Source organism: Carcharodon carcharias, chromosome 9 (assembly GCF_017639515.1).
Source record: "Carcharodon carcharias isolate sCarCar2 chromosome 9, sCarCar2.pri, whole genome shotgun sequence".
Lineage (NCBI taxonomy): Eukaryota > Metazoa > Chordata > Chondrichthyes > Lamniformes > Lamnidae > Carcharodon > Carcharodon carcharias.
In genome coordinates, this window is record NC_054475.1 from 30017893 (window position 1) to 30036368 (window position 18476).

At 38.6% G+C, this 18476-nt stretch overlaps 1 protein-coding gene across 4 annotated transcripts in view; it reads left to right on the top strand.

Moving 5' to 3' along the window:
• Positions 1-18476, top strand: part of tbc1d22b (TBC1 domain family, member 22B) — a 355700-nt gene that overhangs the window by 101538 nt on the left and 235686 nt on the right. The gene's annotated exons all lie outside the window — the stretch shown is intronic.

The window sequence follows — 18476 nt, forward strand, 5'->3', positions numbered from 1 at the left end:
CTGTTGCTGACAATTCAAGTTATGGAATGGCGGAAGGACAGTGCAAAATCGCAAGCTTTGACTATCCACCAATTTTTTCCTGACTCTGAACCTTATCAGCAATGGAAGGCTGAAGTTGAAATGTGGACCCGGGTTACATCTATATCCCGGCAGGAGCAAGGTATGGCTTTGGTGTTATCATTACCAGCCAAAAGTAAGATAAGGAGGAAGGTATTTTCAGAGTGGAAAGTGGATGATTTGGATCATGAAAAGGGATTGAACATTTTGTTACAATTTTTGGATAAGTTTTACAAAAAGGATGAGTTAATGGAAGCATATGAAGCTCTGACGATCTTTGATAAGCCTAGGAAATCAGATGATCAGTCCATGGAAGAATGTATCATGGATTTTGATAAATGGTACAGGAGACTACAGAGATTTGAACTTGAAATTCCAGAATCGGTATTGGCATTTAAATTACTGGACTGTGTTTGCATTTCTCACATTGATAGATTTTTAGTACTAACGGGGGTTCAATTCTAGGGAAGGAATTTCTCCTAGATCAAATGGCTGCTGCCCTGAAAATATTTCTGGGCAAACAGTTGTTTCCTGCCACTTTTTTTTAGCAAATGCGAACAACTATGTTGTGAAACAAAGGATAGAGGATTCAATGGTGGCTGAATTTCGAGATCGACCAAATATTTGACGAAGATCCCAATACAAAAATGGGGTTAATGACAAGTAGTCTGAAAAAGGTTGTAACCCTAGCCAATTTGAGAGTCAGAACAAAAGGCGTGTCTGGGACGGTGACTGTAGGCGTTAAAACCGGAAAAATGCATGGGGAATGGTTAATCTGTGCTTTTGGCGTGATTCCCTGTATCATTACGCAATTAATTGACCACAGCGAAGGAATCCTGTTTTTGAAGTGACTCACGAGACGGATTCACCTAAAACTGAAAATGATGATGATGACTGCCACGATGGAATTGTATTAATCACTGAGAGTTTGAATCCGGTGATGAGAACCTTGATGGTAGATTCTTTCAACTGTGCAGTCCTCGACAGTGGTGAAACTTCTATGGTGTGTGGCATGGACTGGCTTGACTGCTATCTGGAGTCTCTTGATGAGGCAGACCGGCGGAAGGTCAAGGAATATGAAAGCTCTACCTGCTTCAGGTTCGGAGATGACAGTACATTAACATCTTCCAACTGGGTGGTCCTCCCATGTAAGATTGCAGGGGTCAATCTGTTTATCAGTACGGGGTTTGATGTGGTTTTTAGCAAGACACTACTATTGTTGAGTCGATCTGCGATGAAGAAGCCTCATGTGACATTAGATATGAAGAATGATAGAGCAGTCGTGTTTGGAAAAAATGTGGATCTACGTTTTACTCAGGCCATTACTGCTTGCCACTAAGGAAGCCAGAGGTTTCTCATCAAAAAGTTCATGAAGTTTTGTTAACTGCTGAGAATAAGAATTTGGTGTAGAAAAATAAGATCATTTGGAAATTGCATAGACAGTTTGCACATCTGGCGCCACAGAAACTGAAGACTATACTTGGAGATTTGGGAGTGGCCAATAAAGGATATGATGACCTTGAACAAATCACTGCTCAGTGTGAAATTTGCCTTAAATATCGCAAAACACCATTGCGTCCTGTTGAGAGCTTGCCACTAGCCAGGGAGTTTAACGATACAGTGGCAATGGACTTGAAAGTTTGGGACAAGGATAGGGGTATTTTTTTTACTACACTTCATAGATATACATAGATGGAGCAACCAGATTTAGCCTATCCATTGTAATATATAGTAAAGACAAAAGGACCACTGTTGATAAATAGAATAAAAAGATACAGCTGGAACACTTTGTGTGGAAGCTACTTGGAAGTCAGTAGCACTGAGGAGTTGGCTTGAAAATAAACCAGCTTGAACCAAAAGACCAGTCTGGATTAATTCTTCCACTACAACCTCTTATTGTGAGCAACAAGCTGTGATAATAAAGGCCCAATCTTCTGCTGTTTTGGGATCATGTTTCATATATCCTAAATCTTAATTCCTTTTCTGGTTACTGTGGATCAGAAATGAGTAGAATATCACATCTGCAAAGGATGGTTTTTAAGTGACTTTTAACTGCAAAAATGAACTTGGCATGCTAGCTTTGGGCAGACATCAATGATTTTCCCTTCATCCCAAGTTCATAATTGGGGATGCTGATGATTGCACAGTGTTTAGTTGCATTTGCAATTCCCTAGATAATGGAGCAGATAATGGTGCAACAAGAAGTGGAGAACATTCAGGCTTGGATTGTTAAATGGCAAGCAACATTCATGCTACACAAGTGCCAGACAATAATCATTTCCAAAAAGGGCGGATGTCTCATAACCTGCTGTTGGCATTCAATGGCATTGCCATCATTGAATCTTCTACCATCAATATCCCGGGGTCACAATTGACTAGAAACCTAATAGAACCTGCTACATAAATGCTGTGCTGTTAGCAGGTTAGACGTTCGGAATTCTGCGGTGAGTGACTCACTTCCTGATTCACCAAAGTCTTTCCATCATTTACAAAGCAGAAGTCGGTAATGCGATGGAATACTCTCCACTTGATTGGCTAAGTGCAGTGCTTGAAGTTCAACACCATCCAAGACAAAGCAGCCTCCTTGATTAGCACCTCATTCCCCATCACTGGTGCACCCTGGGTGTATTGTGTACCATCGACAAGATGCATTGCAGCAGCTTGTCAAGGCTTCTTAAATTGCACTTCCCAAGGTCAAGGGCAGCAAGTGCATTTGAGAATCACTAAATGTAAATTTCCATTCAGGCTACACACCATCCTGACTTGGAAATATACCACAGCTCCTTCATTACCAACAGGTCAAAATCTTGGACCTTCCTCTCTAACGGTGCTATCAGCATAACTTCACTACATGGAGTGCAGCGGTATAAGATGGCAGTTACCACCATCTTCTCAAGGACAATTGGGAATGGGCAATATATGTTGGAGTTGCCAGAAATGCCCACATATCATGAATAAATTAAAAAATTTGATAATGTTCTGATCCCCTTAAGTAATTTCAAAATCTAAAGGATCCTGGAGCCCTAGTTTTAAAACCTGTGCTGTATAAATGTTATCCTTTAAAGAAAAGTGCACTCATCAATTGCTATGACAGAATAGGAGCTGATTCTAGATTAATTCATGAGCTGAACAAATGAGCTGAAATCAAGAAGTGAGGTGAGAGTGACTGCCCTTGACATCAAGGCAGTATTTTGACCAAGTGTGACATCAAGGAGCCCTAGCAAAGCTGGAATCAATAGGATTTGCAGGGAGAAACTCTTCACTGATTGGAGCCATACCTAGCACAAAGAAAGGTGGTTGTTGGGAGTCAGTTATCTCAGTCCTGGGATATTGCTGCAGGAATTCCTCAGGGTGGTATCCTAGGCCCAACCATCTTCAGCTGCTTCATCAATGACCTCCCACATCATAAGGTTAGAAGTGGGAATGTTCACTGATGATTGCACAGTGTTCAGCACCATTTACAATTCCTCAGATACTGAAGCACTCCATGCCCATATGTAGCAAGACCTGTATAACATTTTGGCTTGGGCTGGTAAGTAGCAAGTAACACTTGTGTCATGTAAGTGCCAGTCAATGACTATCTCCAACAAGAGGAAATCCAACCATCTCCTCTTCACATTCAGTGGCATTACCATCACGCATTCCCCTTCTTTGAAAATCCTGGGGGGGTTACCATTGACCAGGAACTGAACTGGACTAGCCAAATAAATACTGTGGCTACAGGAGCAGATCAGAGGCTGGAAAATCTGTTGAGTAACTCATCTCCTGACTCTCCAAAGTCTACATCTGCAAGACTCAAGCCAGGAGTCAAGTCATCCACTTGCCTGGATGAGGGCAGCTCCAACAACACTAAAGAAGCTTGACACCATCCAGGACAAAGCAGCCTGCTTGATTGGCATCCCATCCACCAACTTAAACACTCATTCCCTCCACCACTGAGGCATAGTGGCAGCAGTGTGTACCATCTGCAAGATGCACAGCAGCAACTCACCAAGGATTCTTCAACAGCACCTTCCAGATCCATGGTCTCTATGACCTTGAAGGACAAGGGCAACAGATGCATGGGAAAAACACCACCTGCAAGTTCACCTCCAAGCCACAAACCATCCTGACTTGAAACTAGATCACCATTCCTCCGCTGTTGCTGGGTCAAAATCCTGGAAATGCCTCTCTGAAAGCACTGTGGGTGTACCTACTCCTCATGGCCTGCAGCGATTTACCATCCTAAAAGTAGTCCCACAGAGAAGGGACTCTGGTTTGGACACTTGGCCCCCATTTACACTGGAATTCTCTACCATCACCTGCAAGACTGATTCATCACTGCATGTCCATCTCATGTGAAGTCATCACCACCAGAAAAGTCAATTATGCAGCATTGGTTTTCAGCTCATTGACCTCTGTGAAGAAATACCTCATCGGAGTTTGATTCTGGATCCTGGACCCATGTGAAAGATATTTCTTTCCTAAACGACAGACTGAGCTGGCAGTTCCAAATGGAAATATTACTGGTTTCACAAACTAGATGTCTGTATCACATGACTTCCATCTCTCCACATTGTCTTTGAAAAGGGATGTGTATCCCTCGTCGGGATCCCTGAGATGCTTAAATGTTCAGCCATTAAGAATCAAAAGGAAGATTGCGAGATGAGTAGACTCTGGTTGGCTAACCTGGATTATGAAATACAGGTGGCCTTTCTATAGCTCTCTTTGAATTTGTCTTCTGTAAATCTTTCTTTTCTCTATCCCTCTTTCACTGCATGAATGAAATGAGGCACCGTTGCTACCCTGCTGCTGTTGAGGCTGTGCAAATAAACTAACCCTTTGTGTTCATCCTATCTCGAGTTTGCTTTGGGGTTATTAATAGGAAATTGGATCACACCAAAACTGAGGGGTTGGGAAATCTGCCACCACTTATAAAGGAGGAAGCAAATCATAAGCATCTTTCTGTTTACGGACAGGTGGTGAGAGAAGAACTTAATGCTGTTTAAATTAACCCCCCTCTTCCCTCCACTCCTGTCCATAGTAATATTTTCAGCTGGAAACTGAAATTTTGAAATATTTGTTGAAAAACATGCATTATTGGGTGTTTGCCAGATCTGTGCTCTAAAAACAATATTTTCTAAAATACTGCAGTCAGTGCCAGAGAAGCTGTTTTAAATTTTGAACACTAGAGGTCATTGTGGATACATCAGTATGTCTGTTAAATATTACATTGAAGACAAAAACATCTGTGATCATTATATTTTTCCATTGAGCCACACTTTTAAATCTGACATTTGAGCTAGAGTCAATGAGAGTCATTGCCTTCAGGAGCGAAAGTATATAAAATTCAAAAGGAAATAAGGCTAAATAAGTAAATTGTAGCACAAGTTTATGGACGTATTACATGCAGTTTTTATTTCTGATTTAAAAACTATTTTTATTCTTAGCAGCAAAATGAGAAAATTAGCAGAAGAAAATGAGGCTTATAAATAAGTTCAGAGAAACTTGCTAACAATTAGTTTCATTTTGAGAAAGGTACAACCTCAAAACAAGCAAGAGTCTAGCATTGTACAGTTAGGATAAATAGATCATTAACAGTCACAAAACATATAGGAGATGAATTAATAAAACTAAACATTCATATTTATTCATGCTTGGAACATGTAAAGTTGGATCTCAGGATGCCAATGAGTGAGCTCCAGACCTACCAATATCTGAGTCTTATAATGGAACGTTTTATTCTGTATTCATTGAAGAGAAAATTGGTAGCAGTTTAAGTTGTAAGTTCTAAGTTCTAGTCTAGGTTCTATGGGTCAGTAGTTGGCAGCAAACCATTGTGTTCACTTGGGCTATCCACTTAGTAATTTTTTTTCCATTTTAGCATTTCAGAAATTTCCAGGGTTTTTTATGTTACTTGGACTTTGATATACTAATGCTTTAGTTTTTATTCCTGTTGTTACACAACTAAGTAACTGAATTTTCAACTGAAAGTTGAGCCCCAGATGCATGCTATTGTGTCATTAATCATTAATGGCATTGTGCACATTATGTATGTGTACCATGATATAATGGGCGCTATGGCATCATTAATGTGACATGGTTAATTTTGGGATCCCTGGGAGCGGGGCAAATTCTGTCTTTTAAAATTGGGAAATGTGCAGAAATCAGTTTTTAGTTATCCACACATCCAGAAAAATATGGGAATTTGTAGATGGAAATCACCTTTTTAAAAAAAAGTTTAAATAGCCTATCCAATCTGTTGCTATTCTACATTTATAGAGTCCAATGCACATGTTGCAAAAAAAATCACAATTTTAAGAAAGTAATATAAGGATGGGAATTATGATGTAAATTAATTTTTCATGATAAGGATAGAATTGAGCATGGAATCACAATTAAGCTATGTAATCAATATACTTGCATTGGATGGACAAACACCTTCACCAGAAATTTTCATTTTTGTGAGGCTAATGTGATTACTTAGGGCTGGTCCTCTTTACTCTTGTTTTTAGACAGCAAAAGTCTTCCCTTATGGGATGTTGTTGTCCACGTTTACTTTATAACAGACTGAAAGAAGATGGGGTTGTTTTTTTCCAGTGCTCTCATTGTGGCAGTATCCAACTCATTCCCACTAAATTTGCTTGATGGTGTTGGCAGTTGCCATCAAAAAACTCCAGAGAAATAGAATGAAAGAACACCAATCATAATTTCTTACGATTGACTTTGTCCCAATGTGGTGGCATTGGAAGCCGAAGTTTATCAGAATGTTAGGATATATGTTTATATATGCAGCTTGTGATCTGGATAATGCTGTGAGCGGAACCTTTTGCAAGGAGGAAAATAAAGATTATTTTCGGCTGCTTTTACATGCCATTAGTACCTGGACAGTTGACATTGGCAGAGGCTGTGGGAGCAAGTTGGATTCTTCCCTGCCTTCATAGGCCAGAAGCAACTGTTTACAAAAAGCAGAGGAGAAGAATTACAAACTCCACTTTTAGAAGCCTACCTCAGGCAGTGTTTGGAATGCATTCTGTACCCTTACTGATTTTATTGTTGATAATGGAATAAAATTATTCCCTTATTTGTAGCTTTAATTTGTAATAACTGAGAGGAGAAATGAAAGGATAGAAGCTGACATTATTAAAATCAGAAGTTGACAAGTTATTTTCGAATGTATACTTTAAGAAAATTATCCTGTTGATGGTTGTGGTGTTAACCATTCTAAATCCAAGTATTTACGAGTTTAAAATTGCGGTTTGGTCCCATTTTCAAGAAAGGGAAAATCTATGGTATGTGTGAAGAGTTGTTGCTGTTCTTTTGGATTTGTACAGGTTCGCAAACCATTTGAAAGGGTCATGAAAGGTATGTTGTATTTAGTGATCAGACAATCCCGTGTTATGCAATGCAACGCAACTGAAGTGAGGACCTGAGATATCTTAATTTTCCAGTTTATTTCCTCCATTAGAATGAACACAGTTTTGTTCTCCATGTGCAGTGCTGCCATAATCATGCTCTTTAAAGTTGCACAATTTCAGTGGATTTGGGGTGGGGGTGGGGGGTTAAATTCTAAATCTAAACTGTAAAGTGTGAGGCCACCACTTTGTACATGATCTGAGTCAGTTCTGATTATCACCCCTGTTGTTCTGTGCCGATTTATTGCGCTGCCCAATAATGTGGAGTTTCTGATGCAGTGCTGTCTTTTAAGTACATCAGTGTGATTTAACAATAAATGTTGCTTGGGTGATTCTTTTTTTGTTTCAGCATGGTCAAGCTTAGAGTATCTTTAGGTTAAAATTAGTCAAGGTACTCATAATTTTAAAAAAATGTCTCATATTTCTTACGAGCGCCTTGCACAGTATATGCTGGCTTTTGTTTTAATACTGGTTCTCAGCTCTATTCAATGCCAAGTAATTAAATTGTTTCGTCTTTTTGTTTATGCAGTCTATTAGAAGTCATCGTACAACCAGGTACAAGTAGAAAAGTTTCTGAAGCAGTGAAGGATTGAACTATGCCACTCATCAGAGTTATTGATTATGTAATATGTTTCACACACACAAAATGCTTATTTACCTACAAAAGATATAGCTAACTTACTCAGCATTCTAAGTGCTGGTTTTTGCCTAGGCTTGGTATAGAGGTTTCTTCAAACAGAATTTGATCCTACTAGTTTAAACAGTAGGATGTCCTGCCTTTAAGTGATGAACATGTGCATTGGTCTGTTCAAGTGCAGCTGTGATTTCAGATGTTGCAATTAAACAACAGTGTGAGACTAGTTGCTACTAACTGATGACTTTGGGATTAAGAACTGATTTGATGATGCCAGTTGTCTTGATTGCAGCTGTTTTCATTTGGTTCTTAAAAACTAGGTATTGTTTTGTAATGACAAACTGAAATGTTGGGCTGTGGTTACAAGTTTTTCCATTGAATTAACAAGTAGTTCAAACCTGCCTCATGTCACCAAAGTTGGGAAAATGTTCTTGGTTACTATATGTAACAAAGCTGTAAACTCATTCTTTATAAACTCATTGCACAGTGCTCAGAGGAGATATTTGAGTACAAGGCACAAGTCACAAATGTGATAGAATACACTCCACTGCTTGGTTGAGGACAACTGCAACAACACTTAAGAACCTTTCATACCATCCAGGGCAAAACTGTCTGCTTGATTAGTACCTTATCCATGTCCACCACCTCTACAACCATTTTTGAGGCTGACACCATCTACACATTGAGAGAGTGGAGCCCTTTCTTGTATAATGCTCTATCTGCAGGATGCACTGGAACAACTTGTCCAGGCTTCTTTAGCAACACTTTCCAAACTTGCAACCTCAACCACTTAAAGGCAAAAGGCAGCATGCACATTGGAACGCTGCCAGCTTCAAGTTGCTCACCATTCAAACTAGACCTTTATTGCTGTTTGTGTTTTTAAGCAAACAATGAGCAAAGCAAACAAAATTCTATACACACAGTCCATTTAAAGATTCTCTATCAACTACATGAGCAAACGGAACTCAAAAACTTCTCCTGGTACAGTAATTCCCTGTTCTACATTAATTCAAGCAATGTTGTTTTGTATTAACGGAGGCAATAGGGAGCGCATACCGCTTTAAAGTCATGACATTCATTATAACGTTCTTTGCACACAGGTGTTGATAATGACCTGACTTCTGTGTGCTGCACAAGCGGTGGGAATAAAGTTTTGAGGGAGTCTTTTCTGCATCCATAACAACAAGCTCACTTATGTGACCCTTTTATGGCAGTCTGGGTTCTGAGCAGAGAAGATTGACAGCTTTTATGATGTTATAATAAGCTATTTTTCCTGTAATTTCCTTTGTCAATGCCTCGATGTTTATTTGCACAAGATGAGGTGTCAAGTGCTTACAGCTTCTGTTATTGATAGTCTAAAGGTCTGGTTAATTACACTTTATAGGGTTGTATCAACAGCAGTAAATGATATTGTTACTATGGGGTCCATTAATTCTGTGCAGTGTATACTTGATGAATGGGCATGGCAGTGCCATGAGTTGGCATGGAGGGTATGAGGTGCCATTGGGCTGGTTGGAGGGCATGAGTTGGCATGGGGAGTGGGTTGGGGGTTGAGGGGCTCTGAGGGATGAGGGATAGAGGGCCTTAAATATAAGGAAACAACTGGAAAGGTTCCAGAGAACCAAGGCAGATCTTTTAAACAACCCACCTTGGTGCTTGGCTGCACCTCTGGCTGCCTTTTATCTGCTTCCATGCAGGTTTGACTCTATCCCATACTCACCCTCCCTGGAGTGAAAATTGGGCCTGTCAGGGCACTTTCTACTGAGGTGGTTCTGCCAAGCTGGGAAATTTCCTAACTCAAGCTACCTGTCTTAAAGACAGAAATCTGGCCCTAGGGATCTTTAGACTCTCGGTTCTTTACTCGTGGGACTTTTGTGCTAATGGTCTTGTAATCCTGCAGTTGCTTGCTTATTCCTCTTTGTAGAACATAATTATGTTGCAGCCAATGATACTCCTAACCACTGGAGCAACATCTCACCAGACTTGTTGTTCATGTGTCTTGGTAGAGAGTTTTTTCATGGGCTTTGCAGAAGAAAGTGGTGTTTGAAATGGTAGGGAGATGTGGGTGTGGAATGATACAAGAAATTAGCTGGAGGTGACCCTGACAGTGATCAAAAGTAGAGAGGCCATGGGAGATGACAAGGCTGAAGGGTGGTTGTGAGAATTGTTAATTACTTTGTCTTGGTGTTGTATAGCTCCAAATATTTTTCTCAAATTTCTCCTAATTGTGTTGTTGGATGTTTTTCACAGTTCAAATGAATATAGTATAAATAATGCATATCTTTAGTTTAGCTTTACTTAAATCTTAATACAGAACAAATTCACCTTAATGAAGCTGATTGTGAGCAGGTTGTAATGTTGCCTTTGTGTCATGACTCAAACCTATCGCTATAGCTATGTAGTACTATACATGGAACCAAATAATTATAAAATATTAAAGGGTGCTTTTTATTTAACCATATAATGTTAACCTAGTATGATATACTCTGCAGTTTCTTAGCCAATTGATAATGGCTGTGGGAGATTTAATCTCTTTTTTTTTACCCAAAGAAAAGCTTTCCTAAACTTATTATCAGTTTTGCCTATTGACCCATTTCAGTTTTCCCTATGGTACAAAATAAATTTCCAGTGCCGATAATGTAGAGAGCTGCATCAGATTGTATTAATACGTGTATCATCAGTCAAAAAGCTAGCCTTCAGAAGTATAATCAATATGGGTTTTAGTGGTGACAGGCGAAGGCTCGTAAAGTATTCGGTGCTTTGATTAGAACAGCGTGAGTTAACACGTTCCAAAATCATCCCCGGTCTGGAAGATTTATTTGACACAAAGATGAAGCAGCATCACAAGGGAAAAAGGTGTGCAGTGTGCGTGAAACGAAACGGCCCTGCAAGTGCAGTTGAGCTTTCTGCCAGCATGAGTTCCAAAAACTACAGCATGATTATCTTGACAAGGTCAACTTGTATATATGAGTAGATGTTGTTAAACACATGCAGAGTTCCTGCAGTAAATTTGAAATATTCTATTTGCTTTTTTTTTTAATGGGCTCTTTTGCTCAATTATGGAATAGTTTTACTTCCATTTATACGCTTGAGACAGTTCATTCCAGTTCCTTTGCTGATGTGTAAATTCTTGTGAAACCATTTCTAATCCATTGTAAAACTTGTACTTTATATAATGGAACTGTCTGCAATTGTGCTTAATAGTGATGGTTAAAAGGAGAGAAACTGATTTTATGCCAGTTCCTGTGCCTGGATTGATGAAAAATCTGTGCTTAGAAGGAAAAGCGAAATGCAACAGCAACAATTGCCAGAATATTGTATCACTTTGTAAGATCCTACTTTTTTCAGATTACAACGTATTTCACCTGAGGATTCCATAATCACAATGCATTGATACTTATATGCTATATATTTGCACAATCATGCTAGTATGCTCTAAGGTATAAAGATAAATTTCTTTTGAAATGTGCAGCATCAGCCAGACTAAATTCTTCTGTTCACAGCAGAACTATTTTTTGTGGGGTGGGGAGCAGTGGTGTTGGAAAGAAGGAATTGGATTGCAAGGTCACACAGAACAATTCCCTGCAAACCTTTAGTGCAAAGGATCAGTAAATTTGCATACATTGGTGCTAGTCCCATCATGCTTTTGTTATGTGGCTAGGGCAATTGCCAGTCACCTCGGATTAAGTGTATTTAGCTCAAATTGATACCTGCTTTGGTACTATCTTGTTCTTCTTATGCCAAAAATGCAGGCCTCAGGATTGCAATACAAGTTATTTGGCATATCAAACTTTAGCAGGTTAGGAAAAATGTTGTATTTTTTTATTGTAGGTGTGGTCTTTCTCTTTTTTTGAAGAAAAGTTTCCACAACCAAAATTCCTTTCTAGTTTATTTATTTCTCCTACTGACTTTGAATGGAATAGAAATACTTTGCTTACTATAGATGTTACTCTGTTCTAGCTAATGTATAAGTGTCTGAATGCTAACCCTAATTTGGGCAAATAATCTGAGGCTGTGCCCAAGAATAAGCCCTAAGAAGTGCAGGGACTAAGGATAATTACTTTAAATTTCTTAAACTTATGTTGTACCTCCCACCCCTCACCCTCTGTTTACTTCAACTCATCCAAAGGTTTGTTGCGCGTATCCTGACTTGCAGCAAATCCTGTTCACTCATCACCCATACGCTCACTGATGTATATTGCCGCCAAGGCTGTCAATGCCTCAAATTTAAACTTATCTTTTGCATTTAAATCATTCCATGACCTTGCTCTTCCCTACCCCTTTAACCACTTTCAGCCCTACAACCCTTGGAGATGCCTGTATTCCTCTAAGTCTGGTCTCTTGCATATGCCCAATTTTCATTGTCCTGGTCATGCCTTCAGCTGTCTAAATTCTGGAATACTCTCCCTAAATGTCTATGTCTCTCTAATTAACTCTCTCCCCTCCTTCAAGATGCTCCTCCAAACCTGCCTCTTTGACCAATCTCTTAGACACCAGCCTGTATCTCTACGTGGCTTGGTGGTAAACTTTGTTTGATTACACTGTTGTGAAGTGCCATGGAACGTTTTACAACATAAAGGCATTATATAAATGCAAGCTGCCATTTCCTTAATCGAATGATACTTTCAATCTATATGAAATTTGCAGATTAGATATTGAATGTTTATCATTCTTATTCTTATGTATACCTGATGCTTACATTGAACGTGCTTTGAAAATGAAAAGCATTTTATTAAGCAGTCTTGTTTGGCCATTTTCATTCTGTAGGTGCATTTTTTTTACTCCTTTTGGAATTGTTATTTCACATGTAAATTCAGACCTAACACTCCGCATCAGTGTATGGTGCTCAAACTTTCAAAAACACTGAAGAACTATGCATTTTCTAAGTATACAAAGAATGACTACAGCTTCAAATCTTGCAGAAGTAAAGACCTATAATTCTGCATGAACACCAGTTCAACTTGTCTTTATTCAATAGCTGCATTGGTGACTGCCAGAATAGATGAATAATACATCCTAGCCTTGTGAAATCCATTACTTTTATTAGCTGACATGAGTGAGAATGTGAAGGTACACAAATGCTTGCCCTATCAGCCAGAAATATTATGGAATGGCCATGCTGTTCTAAATCAATACTATGACAGGCTAGCTGTCCAGTTAATCTTTATTTGCACAGATTGTTTGTTGCCAGGGTTGACCTTTGATGAATTGTCTAGCCATATTGTTGAGGCTAAATGGTTAGATCTTCGTTGATATGGGAAAATGTGGTCATCAGTCATGTTCTTGTCAATTGTATTTTTAGCATCCTTCTTGCCAAGGAGTTGGAGTGGGCCAGTGTGTATGATGTGATTTCTAGTTTTTTAAATTTTGAGACCCTCCAAGAAATTTGGTTGTCTAAATCCATGTATTGTTGCAATTTTAGGCAATGTGGAATGTTTTCTAGCTTAGAAGTGTCCAGTTTGCAGCCAAATATGGACAGCGTGATGAATTATTTGGTAGCCGCATATTAATGCAGTAAAGCTTTCTTTCATGTCCTTGACAAATGTAAATACCAAGTGAAAAAAGATGACTATTCTTTTTATCCTGAGGAGGTAGGGTTGGAGAGTGACTAACTGGGTGGCCTGGGGGTGGGGATGCAGTGTTGGGGGTCAGGGGTGCTGGGGGGTGGTTGCGGTTTAGTGGGGGCTAGTCAGGGGTCCCATGGAGATCCAGGTGGGGTTGGTCAGTACAATAGTTACCTAAAAGCTAGAAGTGGTTTTAATTCTTCTAACATTTTCTGGGAAACAATTGCTATAAGACAGCTGGAACCATCCAAAGTTTGCGATTTAAATTGCATCTTTGGTTGGTTCCCAGTGCACTTGCTGTGCATTTCTTATCTGGGAACTTCTAGGTGGGAGGTTCCCCAGTGCACCTTTGGCATATCCCCCAGAGCTGCAGCTTGGAAGTCACGGATCATAGACTTTTCTAAGCAGCTGGCCTAATTAAGAAAACTGTATTCTGCTCCATCCATTGGATTGGGAGTGGAGCAATCTCTGTTTTTGTTCAAGGAAAATTACACACAAGTTATTTGATTGTTTAGCTTTTATAGTTAATTTGAATCTTAAGAAGTCAGAAGTCGTATTTGGATGTTATTAATTGGTGCCATAGTTGGCTAAATTACAACCTACAGCTTCTGGCATTCCTTTCTGTAGTGTTTGACCTCTGAAATAATAGACTAGAAGGCTGGGGTTTTTTTGCTCAGTTGTGCTTTTTTACTGCAAAAGTCTTCTGATCTTGGCATGACTATGCAAAAGTTGAGGAATTTCAAGTGTACGTTGGTGACCCATTCACTCGTGGGCCAATTAATAGCCACATAAGGACCTCCTCCCACTGGTGCTGGGATTTTATCTGCACAGGAAGCCAGTGCCAGGTGTCCAAACTGGTAGCTGGGCGAGGGGTTGGGGGGGCGTTGCCTCCTTTCAGTCCCCATTTGCCCCGAGGAGGCTCTCCAAAGGTATTTTTCCCCCACTCTTCTTTGTTACTTACATTTTACATTACCTGAATATTGTATTGTTCCCCAAATGTGCATGATTTATACAATATATATGTTTTTTATATATATATATATATATATATATATATGATGTAATTTTAATGAGTGTTATTACAAATACATGGGTTATTTATATTTGTTATCATCCTCTGGAATATGTGTTTTATTTATTATCAGATAGCACTGCCTGCTTATTGCTGAATATTTTCATAGATGTTTCCACTCCAAATGTTACTTCCATTTCTTAGTCAAAATGTTCTTATGCTATTTTTTAAGAGTCATAAAATTGCACAATTAAAACAGGAGTTTGTGGGCATGGGGCATGGATGAGTGGAAAGAAAGAGGTTCCAGTTATGATGTCGTGAATTTCTTTTTCTTACCATGTCTGGGCATAGTAAAATTGGACAAAATCAAAACATGAATGGTGGCCAGGTAGAACTAGTAGATATGTTAGTTATAGAGCAAGCAGCTTCATTGTAAAAATAAAAGTGCACTAACATAAAAAAAATGTGCACTAAAGTATACCCCTTTCTTCAACAGTGAGGGAATCATGAGTCTAATCTACTGTATACAGCAAATTATTTAAAGAAAGTAAATAACAAAATACTCCAGATGCATGAAACATGTGACAAAACAGAAAAAGATGTAAGCACGCACAAGCCTGCATCTGTAGACAGTTTGAGTATGTCCCTTAATCAGAACTGAAAGATGGGATGGATAATATAACCAATAAACGGAGAAAAAGAGAAAATAAGTTATCAATCTTCAAATAATACAGAAGCATTCAAGAAAAAAATGAGACATTTTAAAAAAATAAAGGACTTTTGATATCTAAAAAAAGTGAAAAAGAAAGGAGTAACATGGAAAACTTAGAGTAGATGTGAATTAAAAATATAGTTTAGAAAATGAAATAGATGCTGCTGGTCCACCAGCTCTTGAAAGAGAGAATGTGTCAACAAGGAGCACAGTGTTTCGATGGAAGATTGTACCTCTCTCTCTCTCTCTCCCCCCCCCCCCACCCCCCCAACCAAAATCTACATAGCTTTGGATTTGGGAGCGATTCTCTATTTGAACACCATGTTACTAAAGTGGTGGGGGGTGGGTAGAAACTATGTGGGGAGGCTGCACACTTTGTTTCTGGATCCGATGGAGGTTGTGTACCTGAAACATAAGCCCGAATTTTTGCCATGACAGAGAGGCTCTTATACTTTATAAGAGAATTCTTGGAGGAAATAAGAAGTAAAACTTAGTGCATAACCTATGTACCTATAAACCATATTGTTAAGTTAATAGTGCTTGTCTTGTTTAGGTCTTTTGTATACAGACAAGTTGTTTTCATTTAAAAATGTGAACTCTTGTGGTGTGTTCTGTTGGTTAAAAAGGGGTGTTAGGATTTCTCTTTAAATGTTAACAGCCCCTAACTGGATCAAACACTATATATGGTTGTATATCATACCAGAATAAACCTAGGAAAGAATACAAATGTGCCTGATGTTGTTAAGCAGTGCTGGAATCCTAGTTGCGATTTAGCCTTTAATTCAGTAGTTTTATGTTATCTCGATCAGTTCCACAAACAGCATTCAGCTAGACTCTTGAACGCTTTGTGTGTCTCCTATGTTTACTTAACACAATACTGTCAGTTAAACCCCATTGGAAGGAGGCCAGTATTGGTAAAAGGGCAAAATCTAGCTTCTCGATTTTACTTTTAACTGGAAATGGCAGCTCACGATACCCACGGGTATTTGATCTTGAGCCTTCCTGTTTTAACACTTGAGTGCCATTGACTGTAGGCCTATAATCAGTAGTACTTGCAAAATATAAGTCCTTTAGGCTATTCTTAAGTTTTAAAGAACCCTCACCTCCCTGGCTCGCTGCTGTGGGAATTAAGCTATGGGTATTTCAGTCAGCATATGCCACACTGTTTATCTTAGTACGCTGATACACTAAGGCCTATTAAAATAGTTATGGAGACTGATGACTTTTTGACCTTTATTTGATAGACTGATGTCTGTGAATATGGCATTTATTTCTAATATTAATGAAAATGATTATAGTAGCCAAAGAGGTAGTCAGTTACATTTTATTAGTGTGTTTCTATTAAAATGAAATTACTGAAATGGACAGATTGACATGATAATCCTAATCATAACCTGCTTGGCCACTTAATTAATTTGTAGATAAAATCAATGCTTTAAATGACATTCTGTTCAGAGTCTCCTGAGTTTGCCCTATTTAAGGGCAGACATGATAATGCAATCTTGGTGGAGGTTATATATCAGCACATTTGTACTCACACACTTGAAGACACTCATTTCCTATGTGGGCTTGGCCTTTTTGATTTGTACTGCTGGCTTTGGTGCCCGTTAAAATCTATGGAATCAATGGGGGTGAAATTGGACTGTGCTTGTAGTGCAAAACACACTTGCAACACATCAGCTGACTGTTTTAAATGGTGTGCAATTTATTTTCTCCATTGTAGACAATAGAAGAGAAAATTGGGTTGTTGTTTCACTATGAATGTGCTTCGTTTTACTGACACAGTCCAATTTCGTTCTCAATATGTTCAGGCAATGCCATCATAGTTGGTTGAATTAACTAAACAGGATTAATGTTCGTGATCAATGGGAGGTACTGCGCAGGTGTTCTAGCAATTTATTTTGAATTCAATAACAAGTTTTGGGAGAAAACATGTAATTTAATGATTGAATGGAATTTGATTTATTTTAATGCTGACTAAAATGTTGTTTAGTGTGTACATAACAGAACAATCCTGATATTTTCTATATATAACCCTAAATAGATTTCTGTGTCATTTTGTGATGTCACAGTCTGTTTACATCATTATTAATTAGCAGTGGAATGTTTTGGGCACTGCTTCTGAGTTTTCATCTCATAATTGGAGAATACAGTTGTGTTGGATGTGCACAGACTTTGTATTTTATAATATTTTTGTTGGTCCTGTATTATGTATTTCATATGAATATCATAATTAAGTGAAAAGATCAATTAGCCTTGATGACTTTATACCTAGTTGGTGACCTATGACATTGCTCAAGGATAATTTGGAGCATGGCTGTGATGATTAACTGTTAACTTATAATACAGTGAACACTGTTCAGGTGATTGGCAAAAGAAACTGAGGCGACACATTTTTGCTCAATGAGTAGCTAGTATCTAGAACGCACTGTCTGAGATTGTGGTGGAAGCAGATTCAGTCATGGTTAGAAAGCACTGAAGAGAGAAAAATTGCAAGGTTACAGGGAAAGGACAGGGGAGTGGGACTAGCTGAGTTCCTTTTGCAAAGTGCTGGCACAAACATGATCAGTCGAATGACATTCTCTGCCGTAGCTATTTTATGCTTTTATGTTACATATTATGCTTATTTAAAAGCAAGAAAAAAATCTAATTATTGCAGCTATTTTCAGTAAATTCTTGAATACCCAACCATTCCTGGAAATTATAGAACCAAGGATCCTCATGGAGCTTCTCTTTGGGTTATATTAGTGACAAGACAAAGAGGGAAGTCAAGGAGTTAAAAGCAAAAGTTGCAGCGAAAGGGTCGCTCAGTGTTGGAGGGATTGAGAAGTTCGGCATGAAGTAACAGGAAATGTTGGATCATCCAAAACAAATGGATGCTGAGTTGATTGAAATTTTCAAGACAGAGCAATGGGTAATCAACAAATTATTTTAACATTTGGAAAATTAAAAATGTCAGGGCTAGAAATGTTATTAATAACTAAATTTATTTGTCAAACACAACCTCATTGCTATCTGATTTTTAATCCTCGAGCATTGTCAATATCAGTGCTTTTAAAAATCAGTCTGGTGCAATAGCCTTGTTTATCATTTTAATGTTCCT